General features: G+C 36.0%; 1 pseudogene; it reads right to left on the bottom strand.

Moving 5' to 3' along the window:
* Positions 1-801: 801 nt before the first annotated feature.
* On the bottom strand, positions 802-1832 carry LOC103680488 (annotated as a pseudogene).
* Between the last annotated feature and the right edge of the window lie 12940 nt (positions 1833-14772).

The following is a 14772-nucleotide window of genomic DNA, read 5'->3' as shown; positions in this document are numbered from 1 at the left end:
GAGCTTCCCGAGCGCTGCTGGGCGATTTCCGGGCGGCTGGCGGGCCACCTGCATGGGGGAGCGGGCGGATCGCGGTCGGCACTCGCGGGAATAGCAGACTGAGACCTGAACCGGTGCGCCGGCCACCAGGCTCTCACAAACTCCGGAATCGAGGTGTGCTCACCGGGCATAGACTGAGACCGGGAGACCCGGAGCGTGGCGCGGCCGTGGTGGATGGCGGCATTAGAAACACAAAGGACAGAGACGCACTGGCCCTGGAAGGAAAGGGGGACGCCGGGTTGGTGGCACATCCCGGGACTGCAGGGTGAGCAGCACCAACAGTAATAGGTTAAAGCGGCCAGAACATCACAGTGGAGAACAGGCCGCAACCCTCTGTTCTGTGACAATGCAGCCTCTGCTGCTCTGACTCTCAGAAGAGGCATAGCCGCACCAGGGAAAGCTGCCAGAGAACAAAAGCCTGGAAATACCGGCTCAGAGAGTGCCCATCCCCATCCTCCCTCGGGACACTTGGAAATCCCTAACCAAACAGGGTTGCCTGGAGTATCGGCGGGCTCAATCCCAGGACTCTGGGATCATGATCTGAGCCAAAGGCAGATGCTCAACCATCTGAGCCAGCCGGGCACCCCTGTTTCTCTGAATTCTAAGACAAGGAAGTAATTAATGCACACTTATTTATGTGTTGAATCTGTGCTGTGAACATTTTCCATTAGATTTTTAGTAAAACTGACCTTAATAATTGCATGGATTTTGAGGGAGGAAAATAGATAGTATTTAATATTTTCATTTTAATTATTCCAATAAATATGTAAGACCATAAACCCCCAAATAGCAGAGACCACAATCAATCAGTTGTTGTAGACATTACTTAGGAAGTGAGCCAGGAACCAAGATGCTGGCTGCTGAGTCTCTTAATGGCTGCTTTCATTTCCTGATTCCTCAGAGTATAAATAATTGGATTAAGGAGGGGGGTGATTATAGAGTAAAACACAGAAAGAAACTTATCTACAGAGTAACTATTGAATGGGAAAGCATAGATAAAGATAGTGGGACCAAAGAAGAGAGTGACCACAGTGATGTGAGCAGATAGTGTGGACACTGCCTTGGAGGATGCACTGGAGGAGTGCTGCCAGATGGTGACCAACATGATAACGTAGGACATGAGCAAGAGAATGAAGCAGACCAGGGACAGGAGTCCACTGTTGGCAATCACCAACAGTTCTAGGATATAGGTGTCCGTGCAGGCAAGCTTCATGACCAGGGGAAGGTCACAGAAAATGCTGTCCACAACATTAGGACCACAGAAAGGTAAACCTGCAGTGAAAACCATCTGGCTTGTGGTATGTGTGAACCCAATTGCCTACAAGAGCAGTAGAAACACAATGAGCACCCTGCGATTCATGATGGTCTTATAGTGCAAGGGTTTGCATATTGCAACATACCTATCCATGGCCATAGTTATCAGAAGAGACATCTCTCCACCCCCAAAGAAGTGCATAAAAAACATCTGGGCCATGCAGCCCCACAAGGAGATGGTCTTGCGTTTTGTAAGGAAGTCTGCAATCACTTTGGGAGTTGCGGCAGAAGAAAGACATAAGTCAAAAATGATAAATTTGCCAGAAAGAAATACATGGGGGAGTGAAGATGGTTATCGACTATCACAGAGATCACAGAGAAGGTTTCCTACTATGATGGCTGCATAGACAAGAAGGAAGATTGCAAAAAAGAATATTTGAATTTCTTGAGAATTGGAAAGTCCCAGCAAGATGAACTCAGAAACACTTGATCTGCTGTTCGGGAGATCCATTCATCCTTTTGTATGAGTTCGTCAGAGGTTGCCTAGAAGAGGGAAAAATGCACAGGATGTCATAGGGACTGACAAGTCAATAAACCTGATCTTTACTTACATCCTGTCTCATATGCAGGCAAACAGTCCTTTTGGTAATATCTCCTGTATTTTGCAGGAGATATTTCACAAGACCACATGACAGTAGAAAGTATGGAGGGAATGGAGCCAACTAAATGAAATGTGTGTGTTGATTAGTAGGGGCAAGGTCAGTTGGACATTTGAGAAAAACCTCTCCCTTCTTGTTCAGCTGCAGATCAGACTGTGTGAATACTTACCTTATTAGAAAGAAAAGAATTTTAGAAGGCATCAACAAAATAGATTTTTATCTTTTTCAGGAAGTGCATTTACTAACACATTTTTGTGACATTCTCAGCATGCAGTAAAAAATTTCCCATATTAGGGGCACCTGGGTGGCTCAGTCAGTTAAGCATCCAGCTCTTGGTTTCAGCTCAGGTCATGATCTCATGAATGGTGGGACTGAGCCCCTTGGAGGCTTGCACTGAGCCAGTGGAGTCATCTTCAAATTTTTTCGCCCTCTCCCTCCCCCTGTGCTCATCCTCTCTCTCAAATAAATAAAATCTTTAAAAAAGTTTGCCACATTAAATAGTGCTGAAATCACAGAATCTGCATTATGCTCCTTAAAAAGAATGGATTTCAAACCATGAGCATATTGTGGTTAGAAGGTTGACTATGGAGACAGTTACATTATTAACTGAGATTAAAGCCTATTACTTTAGGCTTTAATGAGGAAAGATTAAGGTTTTTAGAATTGAATGACCCACATTGACTCTCAAAACTACTGATGTTCATCTACATATCCCTTCAGTTCATTTGCTCAGACGTCAAGTGTATCCCATCTGTGCGTGCTTATCCATTGTTGCAAAATTGGATCAAATAACCATTTTTATCTGATATTTGTTTTAAGTTGTATTTTTTCATATATATGAGTATATAGAAACACCTAAATCACTATTATTAAGACTAGTGAAGTTTACCATTGTAGTCTTGTTCCACTTTCCTCCATTAGTGAGGGGTAACGAGTAAGGTGAATCATTTACCTTTGTAAACATGACTTTAAAAATTTTTAAATATGATGTATTGTTTGAAGAGAGTACCATCTTTGGTTACTTAGCCTCCTTGGACCTATCCACCCTCACAATTATTTTCCTGAAAATTCTTTTAACCTTTAACATCGTCAAGGATGGGAAAAAGTCACAGATATTATGTTACTGCCTAAGGTGAATTCTGCTAAGCGAAATGAACTATTAAAAAATGCACACATTTAAAGGGAATAGGTCAGTGCTCAATTTATATAAATTCACTTGTTTAAGCCCTTCCTAATTTTCTTGATTTTAGCTCTATTTTTCAAGTTTTATTCCAGGCTTGTTGTTCATCTCCAGTCCTTTCCTTGCTACTTTGAGAGCCTAGACCCAGACGTAATGCAGATTGTCAGAAAAGAAAATAGAATATATATGGTTTTGGGGTGCATTTTAAACTTTTAGTTGCACGGTTCAAATTTGAAAAAAATATAGTATATTTAAGTAACCATAATAAGCATTTAGTCATATTCTCTTATATATATATAGTTACTATCACTAAGACACGCAATTATTGTAAATGGCCCATAATCTCCCATTATGTTTGACACCATCATTCAGAGTAGCATAAAAACTTCCTTCTTTCACAAGGTAATAGAACTGGAAATGGAAATCTTTGTTAGTTCTCATTCACAGATGTGAATGTGTATTTCTTTTTTGTGCTTCATACCCTTGCTATAAGATAATGATCTTACCTAAGCTATGGCTCCTGGACCTTTTGTATTTGTCTGACGTATGAAGTAAATACATTTGCAGGTGCACATGGATCTGGCAGAGATAGAGTCCTAGATAAGATGCTTCCTCTAAATTTTTTTTCAGCTTAAAAGTGTTTACTTGCCCATTTTCAGACTGTTGCCATAGGAAAGTTGAATTTTCTCATACGTTTTTCTAATAATTTCTAACAAGTATTATGATAGCATCAATATTTTATGAGTGGTGATATTCTATGATTTTCAAAGTCATGAATCAAGCACTTTATCCTTGCATTTCTATCATTTATCTCTCTTTTAAGATAATTGCATTTATAAAAACAATAAAGGAACTTTCTCAATCTTTCTGCTACATATAATTCAAAGAATATTATCATTTAATCTGATAAGGATAGCCAAACAATTTGATTTCTAGATTTCTTTTCTCTAAGCACAATTTAGTTGGCCTGGATTGCTGGGACTATTATCTTAATTTCCTGTAATCATTGGTATAGTGTTTCTGAATCTTGTATTTTTTCCATTTCTATCAAAATCAGGTATATTCCAGTTTAATTTTCCCCTTTCAGCCCTCTCTTCAGTTATCTTTTTGGCATTTGTACTTATCACTTATGGACACATTTAAGGTTATTAATGAAAATAATGAGATAGATGTGGTATGTACGGTAGAGTAACAGGTCAAGATTATGTAACCTACCAGTTTGCAGTTGGACTTCAGAAGTAACATCAGTACGAAATGGATGCTTAATCTTTCTCATCCAGTGATTTTATTTTCTGCTCTGAACTTCAAAAGACAGCAGTATATCAATGTATCCCTTGGTAGAAGGCACAAAGGAGAAACTCATTTGATTGTTTTAGATTCCTCAGAGACTACTAGTAAAAAAGTAATTGGGATGTTAAAATACACTTTTGACATTACAGAAATGAGACACCATTTTTCATCCGTAAAATTGATAATACTTTAAAGACAATTTTCAATACTCAGATGAGCAGTGGAGAGATAGGACTAGAGTTGAATTATGAGAATTTTGTATGATGTTCATTCTTTTGTTGTAGTTTGTTTTCTATAGTAGACATTGATAAATATGATATTTAGGAAAATATATTCTAGATTATTTTAATTCTAAATTTTATTAAGGCTGAAATTTTCACATTTAAACTCTAATCTGTCTAGAATTTATTGATAAATAATGTGAGATAATTTTTCATCTTTGCAATTAAATAATAATTCATTCCACTAAGAATTTGCTTTCTTTATAACCTTTTAAGTTTGCCAATAGATCAGGCTCTTCTTCAGGTGTGCTCGCTTACTTTTTTTCCCCCCTGATAGTTTTTGAGGAGGTGCTACGTATTTTACTACTCATTATGTTTACAGTGTATTTCATGTATGGAAGGGCAAGTTTGCTCCCACCGCTTTATTCATTCACAGTTTTCTTGGTTAGTTTCATATGTTTTTATTCTAAATTAGATTTATTTTCTAAAGTTAAAACAAGCTCCACTGATATTTCAATATCACAATATTAAACTTATAAGAAAGGTAGAAAATTGAACAGATTTACAAAATTGAGTCTTTGATCCAAAAGAATGTTATGTCCCTCTTAATATCTGCCTACTTATGACACAGTAAAATTTTCTCATCTTCATTATCAACACTTTTTTTGTAACACATTTTTGTTATAAGTAATTTTGCCTATTTCCTACTTTGATGCTTTACTTAATGTGATCTTTTCCTTTACTGTAATTGATTTATTGCTCTAGTTTTCATTTTTTACATATTTAAGTGGTAAATGGTATCATTGTGGAAATCTCATTTGTAATTTTTCCCCCCAGTTCATTGCCTTCTTTACTTCAGGTTACTTGTAAAATAATCTACAAACATTAATAACATATTTTTTTCTAATGCCTTTCTTGTGCCTTATTGCATTAATTAGAATTTTAGAGCAATGTTGAATAACAGTGATGATAACTGGCTATGGCAGAATTTGTTAGTTTCCCAACCATAACTCTTCCTTCTTTCTTGAAAAACTAAGAGTTGGTTGCTTAACCGACTGCACCACCCAGACGCCCCTCAATAAGTCTTTTATTATGTGTGGAGGGGAAAATTGGAGAAGGAAAAAGTCCCAAAGAAATTTGACAGAAATTTTTGATAACATTCCTGGAAAGAAAATGTAGGAAGAGAGGGGAAAAAAGGAAAAAACTAAAGAAAAATCAACCTCAAAAATCCATAAACTCCTGGGAAATTTAGGCAATATGCCGGTATTTTAGGGCACACTTACTAGGAAACATCAGAACATATGTTCTATGTGACAAGTAACATTTGTAACTAGCAGCTAAATGTTATGGAAAAGGATTTATAGCACATGGGCACATATCTGTGCATAGAGATACTTATTCACATATGTATAAACACACACATAGTCTAAGAACCAAAACAAATGAGGGACACCTGGGTGGCTCAGTCGTTAAGCAACTGCCTTCGGCTCAGGGCGTGATCCCAGGGTCCTGGGATCGAGCCCCGCATCAGGCTCCCTGCTCCACTGGGAAGCCTGCTTCTTCCTCTCCCACTCCCCCTGCTTGTGTTCCCTCTCTCACTGTCTTGCTGTCAAATACATAAATAAAATCTTAAAAAAAGAAACAAAACAAATGAGCAAAGGGGAAAAAAGAGAGAGAGGCAAACCAAGAAATAGACTCTTAACTATAGAGAGGAAACTGTTGGTTACCACAGGGGAGGTGGGTAAGGGATGGGCTAAATAGATGATGGGGATTAAGGTGTGCACTTGTTGTGATGAGCACCAGCCCTTGTATGGAAGTGTTGAATCATATTGTACTCCTGAAACTAATGCTACACTGTATGTTAACTAACTGGAATTAAAAAAGAAATAAAAACCTAAAAACAAAAGAAATAGGGAAAAAAACCCACTTCTGGTGTCCTTGAAATTAGCTTAGGAGCTTCCTTCTCTCTTTTACCCAGTATGCCTCCACATTCATTTCTTATTCTGTCTATAGAAACCTTTACAAACCTGCTCTTAGGAAAGTAAGTCAATAGCTCCTTCGGCCTATTCTTAGGTTTTGTGCTTTCCAGGTGTTCACTGACAGTTATAACTTTCTTGCTTCTCTGGATTGGCAATTCCAAGCCACAGGAAGCATTCTAAGAGTTACAATCTCCCTCTCTTCCTCTGCTTTTGTTTTTCCAGAACCACCTCTATTCCCTATTACTAATAGATGGAATTGCATACCACTTCCCCCCTCTTTAATCCACTTTCTTCTCCCTTCCATTTACATACCTTCTGTTCCTGTGATTCTCAAATTGTGCTCATCACAGAGACTGAGGACAGACATGCATCAGATGAACATTACTCTGCATAAAATGAATTCCTGGGGTAAAGAATCCCAAAACAATGATTCACAGAGACCAGTGTATTGCTCTAGCCAGAGAAGGCAAAGAAGTATTGTCAGTGTAGGCTAGGATAGAGACCTGAATGTTTTCATCATCCCTAACCTTCCTTGTTATTTCAGTTGATACAGAAACACATCTGGCATTGAAGATGTGCAGGTGGAGAGAGGCCTCATATCCTCTGCTGTTTCTCAGAGGGCAGACACACAGCATCCTCAGGCCACACTGAGCATGCCTAGATTCCAGCTGCTATAGATCAGCTCCTGGAAGCAGGTGTCTGGGGACTGACCACCTTCCTAGCATCTCCTCCTTCATCTCTCCCCATTCATTTCCTCTTGCTCCTTTTTTATTTTTCCTATTTGTTCATTCTCTTCTGGCTAATTCTATTTTACACACTCATTTTCTCAGTTATTCTTTTTACATTTGGCTTATCTTTTATTCCTTTTTTAATTTACCTCCTTTTTGTTTCTTTTTATATCTTTTATTCCTTTATTTTTCTTGTAATTTCTCTCCATTGACCTTTTGCTTTTCCTTCCTCATTGCTCTCTTTCTTATCATTGTTTTTACTTCTCTGGTTTGCCCACATTCTTTGAGTCTTAATTCATTTCCACTCTGTTTTGTGCATGTATTCTATCATTATATTCAATGCCTGTCTTTCTGTTAATTGTGAGACAAGAGATTGTTTTTCTCCAAGGTAGAGGGAGCACGATACCTACTTGGTAAGTGTTCCATTCCAATGGATTTTTTTATATTCAATTAGCCAACTTACAGTACATCATTAATTTCAAATGTAGAGTTCAATAATTCATCAGTTGCATATAATGCCCAGTGCCAATGGATTTTTCTACAGATTGGAAAGCTTGGCTTATTCTTCATTGCTAAGAATTTCTTTCTGAACGTTATTCTTTTTGAAATTTAGTCAGTCTCAACCATTCATTAGTTAATTCACATTCTCTCAAATATTTTGTCTAACTCATACTGATAAAAATAAAGTGACTTATCTTCGTGCTCTACATTGTCTTAAAACCACCCCTGATAACATGAATCTATTTAACGAAATGTTGAAAATGACAGTGTGGCTTCTGATATGGTACTGATTATCCCTTTTAAATTATTAAAATACATTCTTACCTATTACTATGAATTTTGAAAAATGTGGATTAAACTGAAGAACATAAAAAATATTTAATTGATACTGCATTTGAGGATCATATAAAACTTTATCAGCTGCGCAGATTTTCACCCAGACAACTAGTTATCAGTTCAATGGGATAACTAAATTGGATGATGGGACCCTCTATTGTCCTTTAATATTCTATGATTTAGGACAGTATCATGAATGTTATGGGAAGAACCCTGCTTTGGGGATTATTCTATTTTACTTAAGTCACTATTCCTGCAATTTGGTAACTGTATACTCTTAGGCAAGTCATTCAGTCTTTTAAAATATGAATTTTTTAAATCTATAAATAATAAATAATACATCCACTCTGTCTACTGCACAAGCTTGATATGAGGATCAAATGAGATAGTAGCCAGATCACATCTACACAAACTAAACTAAGAAAGCACTTAGTTATTAGACAAATTCTAGTAAAAATGCTGAGCGGACCCAGTGTCAGTAGTTTTGTTTTTGTTTTTGTCACTGTGCTGGAGTTAATCCCAGAGATGGTGACTGCTTAAATCTGAGTCAATGCAGGGTAAAAATTTGTGTTGTTTCAAGGAAGAATGTAGTTTTCTTACCTAATTCAGCTAGAATCTGTGAAACAAATGTTTCTTGTTTTAAGATCTTTAACTCTGAGCCTCATGTTCGTGTTCTCTGGGACCATATGCAGGAGAAGAAACTCATGCCAGCTGAGTGTGGAAACCAAGAGGCTTGCACACTTGTGAAGTCAGCGAAGTTTGTCTCTGGATTTGGTTTGGCCTGCCCTCTGTGACTTGTGATTCCTAATTTTCTTTTTCCCTGATTTACCCTGGGGAAAATTTAGTCATTTGAATGATACGCAAATTAAGTCCAAATGGTGAATCTCCCTAAGCTATTGGCATTCTCACTTTTTTTTAATAATGCAATTAAAGACTTTCATCCCCTTAATATAATACTATTCATGAGGAGGGCTGGTGGGAGGTATATTTGAGGGATAAGGTAGAAAGTGCTGTATGTCTGAATTTAGATCTTACTCTTTCTCTTTCTGCAGGATGATTCTATTCCCATGCTATTTAAGGCAGCAGATGTCCCATTCAGATAGTATGACTTTTTTTTTCTCTTCTTCCTCTCAATTTCTCTTAAATATGAAGAGTGGTCAAAAATTTCACCTCCTTAGGGCTCCAGAGCCACTCTCAAACAAGGGACTCTCCTCTTCCTTTTGATGAAAAAGAGATTAATTGATCATTCCTGAATTATTCTTTAAATATATGTCCTCATGGTGGGACATTGTAAATTGTGAAATCTGCTCTCTAATTTGTGATGCAATGGGGGATATGCTTTGGGGTTTTATAGCTACCTTAAGCAAGCAGAATGCTTCCAATGGGAATTATTAGAATGTCAAGTAGAATTAGAAAAAGAATAAGACAAGAACATTTTAAGAATTAAAGATATTCAAAACATGTGTCAGCTAAGGCCCCACAAACTCGTGTCAGCATTTTAAATTTGACATTTTAACACTGACAGTGATAATGGAATGGTACACATGTTTACCAAGCATAATAAAAATAGTAAGCCTGGAGAGGTTATTTCATTTCATTTATTTTTAAGATTTTATTTTTAAGTAATCTCTATACCCACCACGGGGCTCAAACTTAACAACCCTGAGATCAAGAGTTGTTGCTCTACTGACTGAGTCAGCCAGGTGCCCACTAGGGAGATTATTTTAGATCTTTCTTATATAATTCATGTAAGTGACGAGAAGGTATTGGTGTTTAATAAGAGGTTAAGACTAAGTCAATGGTATATGTTAGCATCTGCATATTTTGGGTGCAAAAGAGTTACAGAGCATATTATGCTCAAGATTTTTCAGGAACAAATAAGAGAACTTTAAATAAGAGAACTTTAGGGTGTCTTAGAGACTACTTCTTTTAGGGAAGTGCCCTCTCAAAGAAGAATTACTCTATCTGACCTTGGTATTCATACTTACTCACTTTTTTCGATATGTAATTCCTGTGTTCTGCCATAGCAAAATGAAGGTCTTCTCTTTTTCAACAAAAGAATATTACATAAAGAAAAAAAAACTTAATCGTACAAAACTCCATTTACTTTAGTTTCCTTGTTATATGTTAAAAGGGAAGATGGGGTCAGTTTGAGTCATATTAAAATTAAGCTAACAAATTTAAATTTTACAAAAGAAATACAATATACAGTCAAATGTACTTCCATTCAAATATGTCTGGTTCAGGCAGAGGTGTAGTAGGAGATGATGAAAAGTGGAGAAAAGAGGTAAAGTGATAGAGATAATATTGTTTGCAGTTCTCTAGAAGGATATCTCAAATATTCTAATGAATATGAAAGAAAAATAGAAAAGGGACAGAATTCAAATGCTCTCTGGCAGCTAAGTGTTCTTAGCTGCAGTGGTCAAAACCTGTAAGATTCTTGGAGATCATATTTTCCAGCCAAGGTTCTACTAGGCATTGTCTCTAGTGTTCCTGAAGACTTATCAAAGGGGCTCAGAGCCACATCATTGATTTATTCTTTATTCTGAAGTTATTTCTTTCATGAAGTTTCTTTCTGTTTGTTTTTGCCAATTGGACGGACTGTCCTGGGCCATCTATAGTTTCTCTAAGATCTTTTGAAAACAGATAAAAGTATTTCTTCTTAGGATCTCTCTGTCTTCCTGTACTCTATCACACACAGGATTAACATAATCATATGGTGTTGTCGACATTCTGTCTACAATATTCTTGAGCCATATCTTTAAGGAAACTTATACATTTTCCATATTCCATATTTATTTAACTGAAGATACTTCACCAAACATGTCACTATCATATGCGAGGTGCTTCTCTTTTCTATCCTCCAATGTCAAGTTCCTTACTTGCTATTCTGGCCCCTCTGACTATCTCCTTGCTGACATTCTAAACTCTGCCTTTGCTGGTCCCAAAGCTGCTGCCACATGTTTTTGTTTGCAGTATCCCAATACAGGTACCTATCTCCACTTATTATTTATAACTGTATAAGGATTAACTCATAGCCTAGTAATTTAAGACAATGATAATTTGTTGTTTATTCATGATTCTGGAATTCAGGCAGTGTTTCAGCAATGATAGCCAAGTCTTCTCCATGTGGCATTGACAGGGTTAGTCAGCTGGGCACAGATGATCTAAGATGACTTCAGCCATGTCTCACACAGTAACTGGTGTGTGACTGGGCTTCTTACTCCATGTACTCTTTCAAACTTCAGGACCTCTGTTTTCATATGACCTCTCATTTTAATGAAGGCTGCCATGGGCTTCTATACAGCTTGGTGTTCTTGGATGTCTGAGGACATGAAGAAGTAGTTTCAGTGACCTTAAGCTTAGAAATTCCAGAATGGTGGTTCCACCACATTCTATTAATCAAAGCAGTCCCAAAAGCAACCAAACTTCAAGATAGGGGGAAATAGAATGCACCTTTTGAAATATACCCCATTGCAAAGAAGCATTCATATAGACAAGAGTGAAATTTGTAGTACAAAATATTTCTGTTGCATTCCATTCTTCTAATGAAAACATAAAACCAGACCAAATACAAGGTAGGGGAAGTGGACTCTACCTTTATGGAAATAGCTTCAAAGAAATGTAGCCATTTTTTCTAACCTATTGCAGTTAAATATAGTATATTCTTGATTTCTTCTAAAATATTCCTTAGAAAGAATATGTAACTGCGTTATTCCACTGTATTTATAATTATTTGTCTGAATTATTTTCGTTTGGGTGACAGTTTTCCCACATATGAAATATTAGTGTGTGTTTTCTTGCCTAATGGATTATTTTAGGTTTTGTTCTGCTTCCATCTGTTTACTAGCAGGTAATCGGTTTTCTGGAGCAATGCATGAGTGACCCACTAGATTGCTACCCAGTGGGAACTGCATGGGCTACACCTCTCCACATCGTAATAATGAAAAACCCCTCTCTAGGATCATTTTATTTTCTTATTTATCTTTTTTCATGTGTTAAACTTCAGTAAAATGAGCTATTTAAGTTTGCAATTTTTAAAAAAATGTATCTCAGTTTTGAAAAATAAACTATCTCAATTTTTATAAGATGTAATAGCAAACAGTCTTTTACATTCATGTTAACAAAGAAAGAATGACTGGATGACAATGAGATTTTAATATTTTAGGCAAGTCATAGGGGTCTTGGTAGTGTATCACAACCTGTGACTTAAAATCTTTTTTTTTTTATTTAATCATAAATTGCTGATAATGAAAGCAGAAGAAATCAGTAGCTGGAAAAAAGAAAAAAAAAGGGAAGAAGAAATCCAAAAAGATTTAAAGAGGTGACAGACGAGGCAGGTGAATTGGTTGGCATGTTTGCTGTTCACTGGCAAGTTTAGTGGCTGCAATGGAGGCTTTTACAGGAATATTAGAGGAATAGCGTGAGGTTGTTCTCTGATACCTCTCTCCCCTAGGCTATCCTGCCTTACCAATGTTTCTAGTCCAGACATGTCCCCATGATTCAGACTTGCTCTCTGCTTTCTAACGTTCCAGGAGTGTCCTTCTCTTTCTTCTGTTTTAGCTTCTGAATCCATGTTATTTTGAACTTAGTAATACTTCATTACTTTATAGTTCTGTTTGTTTTTGTTTAGTCAAACTTAGTTTGACTAAGTTTAGTTTAGTCAAACTTAGTCAAACAAGTTAGTTTTGTTTATAGTCTGTTTGTTTTGTTTAGTCAAACTTAAAATGAAAAATTTTAAGAAAATATCCCTGTGTAATACCAGTGCGCTGCTTTAAAAATCATTTCAGGCAATGGTACCTTACTAGTAACTTTAACCCTACTTATATGAAATATATTGTGACAAAATAAATAGAAGTCAAGCTTGCTTCAATACAGAGATTTGATGTTAAGGTAACAGGACAAAAATAGATACCATCATTGTATTATTCATGTATATATATTTTCTTCTTTCTCTCACTCTTTCTCTTTTTTCTTTCTTTCTTTCCTTTTAATTAGATGGATGTTTGATCCTATGGAGAAGTCAATTGTTTTATCATTTCTAGGCAAAGAGGAGTCCATTCAAAATTCAGAAATCATAACTAAAAATCAGCCTTCAAGTTCTTGAAACAAAAGCCACATTACTATTAAGGAAAGGAACAGATAGAGGAGATAATTCAATATAAAAGGAAGAACCCCTTTGCATTCCACATTGCACCTTGAGAGGCAAACTAACTTCTCAATTAAAAATTAGAATATTTTTAGATGCATAGAACCTCTGAGATTCTTCATATTAGTCATTCAACTTTATTTGTAATGAAACTATGACAGCAATCTATTTTCCCCCAAAGCTTGACACATTACCTTGTCAAGTAAGAAGACTAAAGCTCTATCTAGTCATGTGAAATGACCTATAACTTTGATGACTGTGTTTCTCAGTTTGAACTGAGAAATTGATATATACACTTAATAAAAAGTGTAGACTAAAAGTTAAACGTTCTAAACTACGTTTCTATTTGTAAAATACGGTCATCTCTTCAGGTGTTAGTACCAGGGAAAAAGAGTTTAGGTAATAAATAATTTACTCATAAATCAGATTATTTTGCTGGAAGGAACATATAAATTGGAATATACTGTTAACTATAGTGTACTGCTAGTTTAATTTTAACACATAATGTAAAATTAGGCACATAATGTAAAATTAGGCACAAATAGGCCACAAAAATTCAAAAGACAAATTTAAAATAAAAAAACTCCAACGAACAAATAGCAAGATATCTGTTAAGCCCAGCCAACCTATTGGAGGAAAAAGGAAAGAATTCCTTTCCCCCAGGCCTATTTTTACTCTGGAGCATGTAATTAGGCATTGGCTGTAAGAACTCACAGCAGCTGGCTAGAGACTCCTCAAGGGAGAAAAACAGATGTTTCTGGTAAAGAAACAAAGCAAGATATTGCTCTAAAATAAATAATATTGTTTCCACAATGTATCAAAACATTTTCTTTTACTGGCAGTACTCTTGAAAGAATATCATCCCAAATCCTACTTAAAACCACTTTATTGTTTTTGTTGTTCTTTTTTTTTGTACTAGCCTGTTTTTAATTCCCTTTATATGAGAAATATCTTACAGATATTAAGATGAGCTTATCTTAAATGTATAGATTGAATTTTTTTCCTTTTTTTTGAAATTTCAATCACTTTATTTTTTTTATTGTAGTAATATTTTTATTATGTTAGTCACCATTCAGTTATACACAACTAATGAATCATGGAACTTCACTCGAACACCAGGGATGTACTGTATGAAATTTTTTTCCTATGCACGAATCAATGAAACTACTACACTTACCAAATTACAAAGCATGTATCTTACAAAAATTTCCTTTGGGCTCCTTTGCAGTAAATATTCACTATCAGAGCTAATAACTTCTCATTTCTATCAGTAAATATCAGTTTTGTCTATTTTTAAACTTCATTTAAATAAAATCTCACTATATGTACTCTTTTGTTTTGAATGTCTTCTGACTAATACAATGTTTTAGAGATGTATCTATACTGTTGCTTATGCTAGTTTAAAAAATGTTTTTAAATTTTATTACTGAGTTGTA

Source organism: Ursus maritimus, unplaced genomic scaffold (assembly GCF_017311325.1).
Source record: "Ursus maritimus isolate PB19 unplaced genomic scaffold, ASM1731132v1 scaffold_94, whole genome shotgun sequence".
Taxonomy (NCBI): Eukaryota; Metazoa; Chordata; class Mammalia; order Carnivora; family Ursidae; genus Ursus; species Ursus maritimus.
Note: the sequence above shows the minus strand (reverse complement) of the source record. Positions and strands in the feature narration are given on the sequence as shown.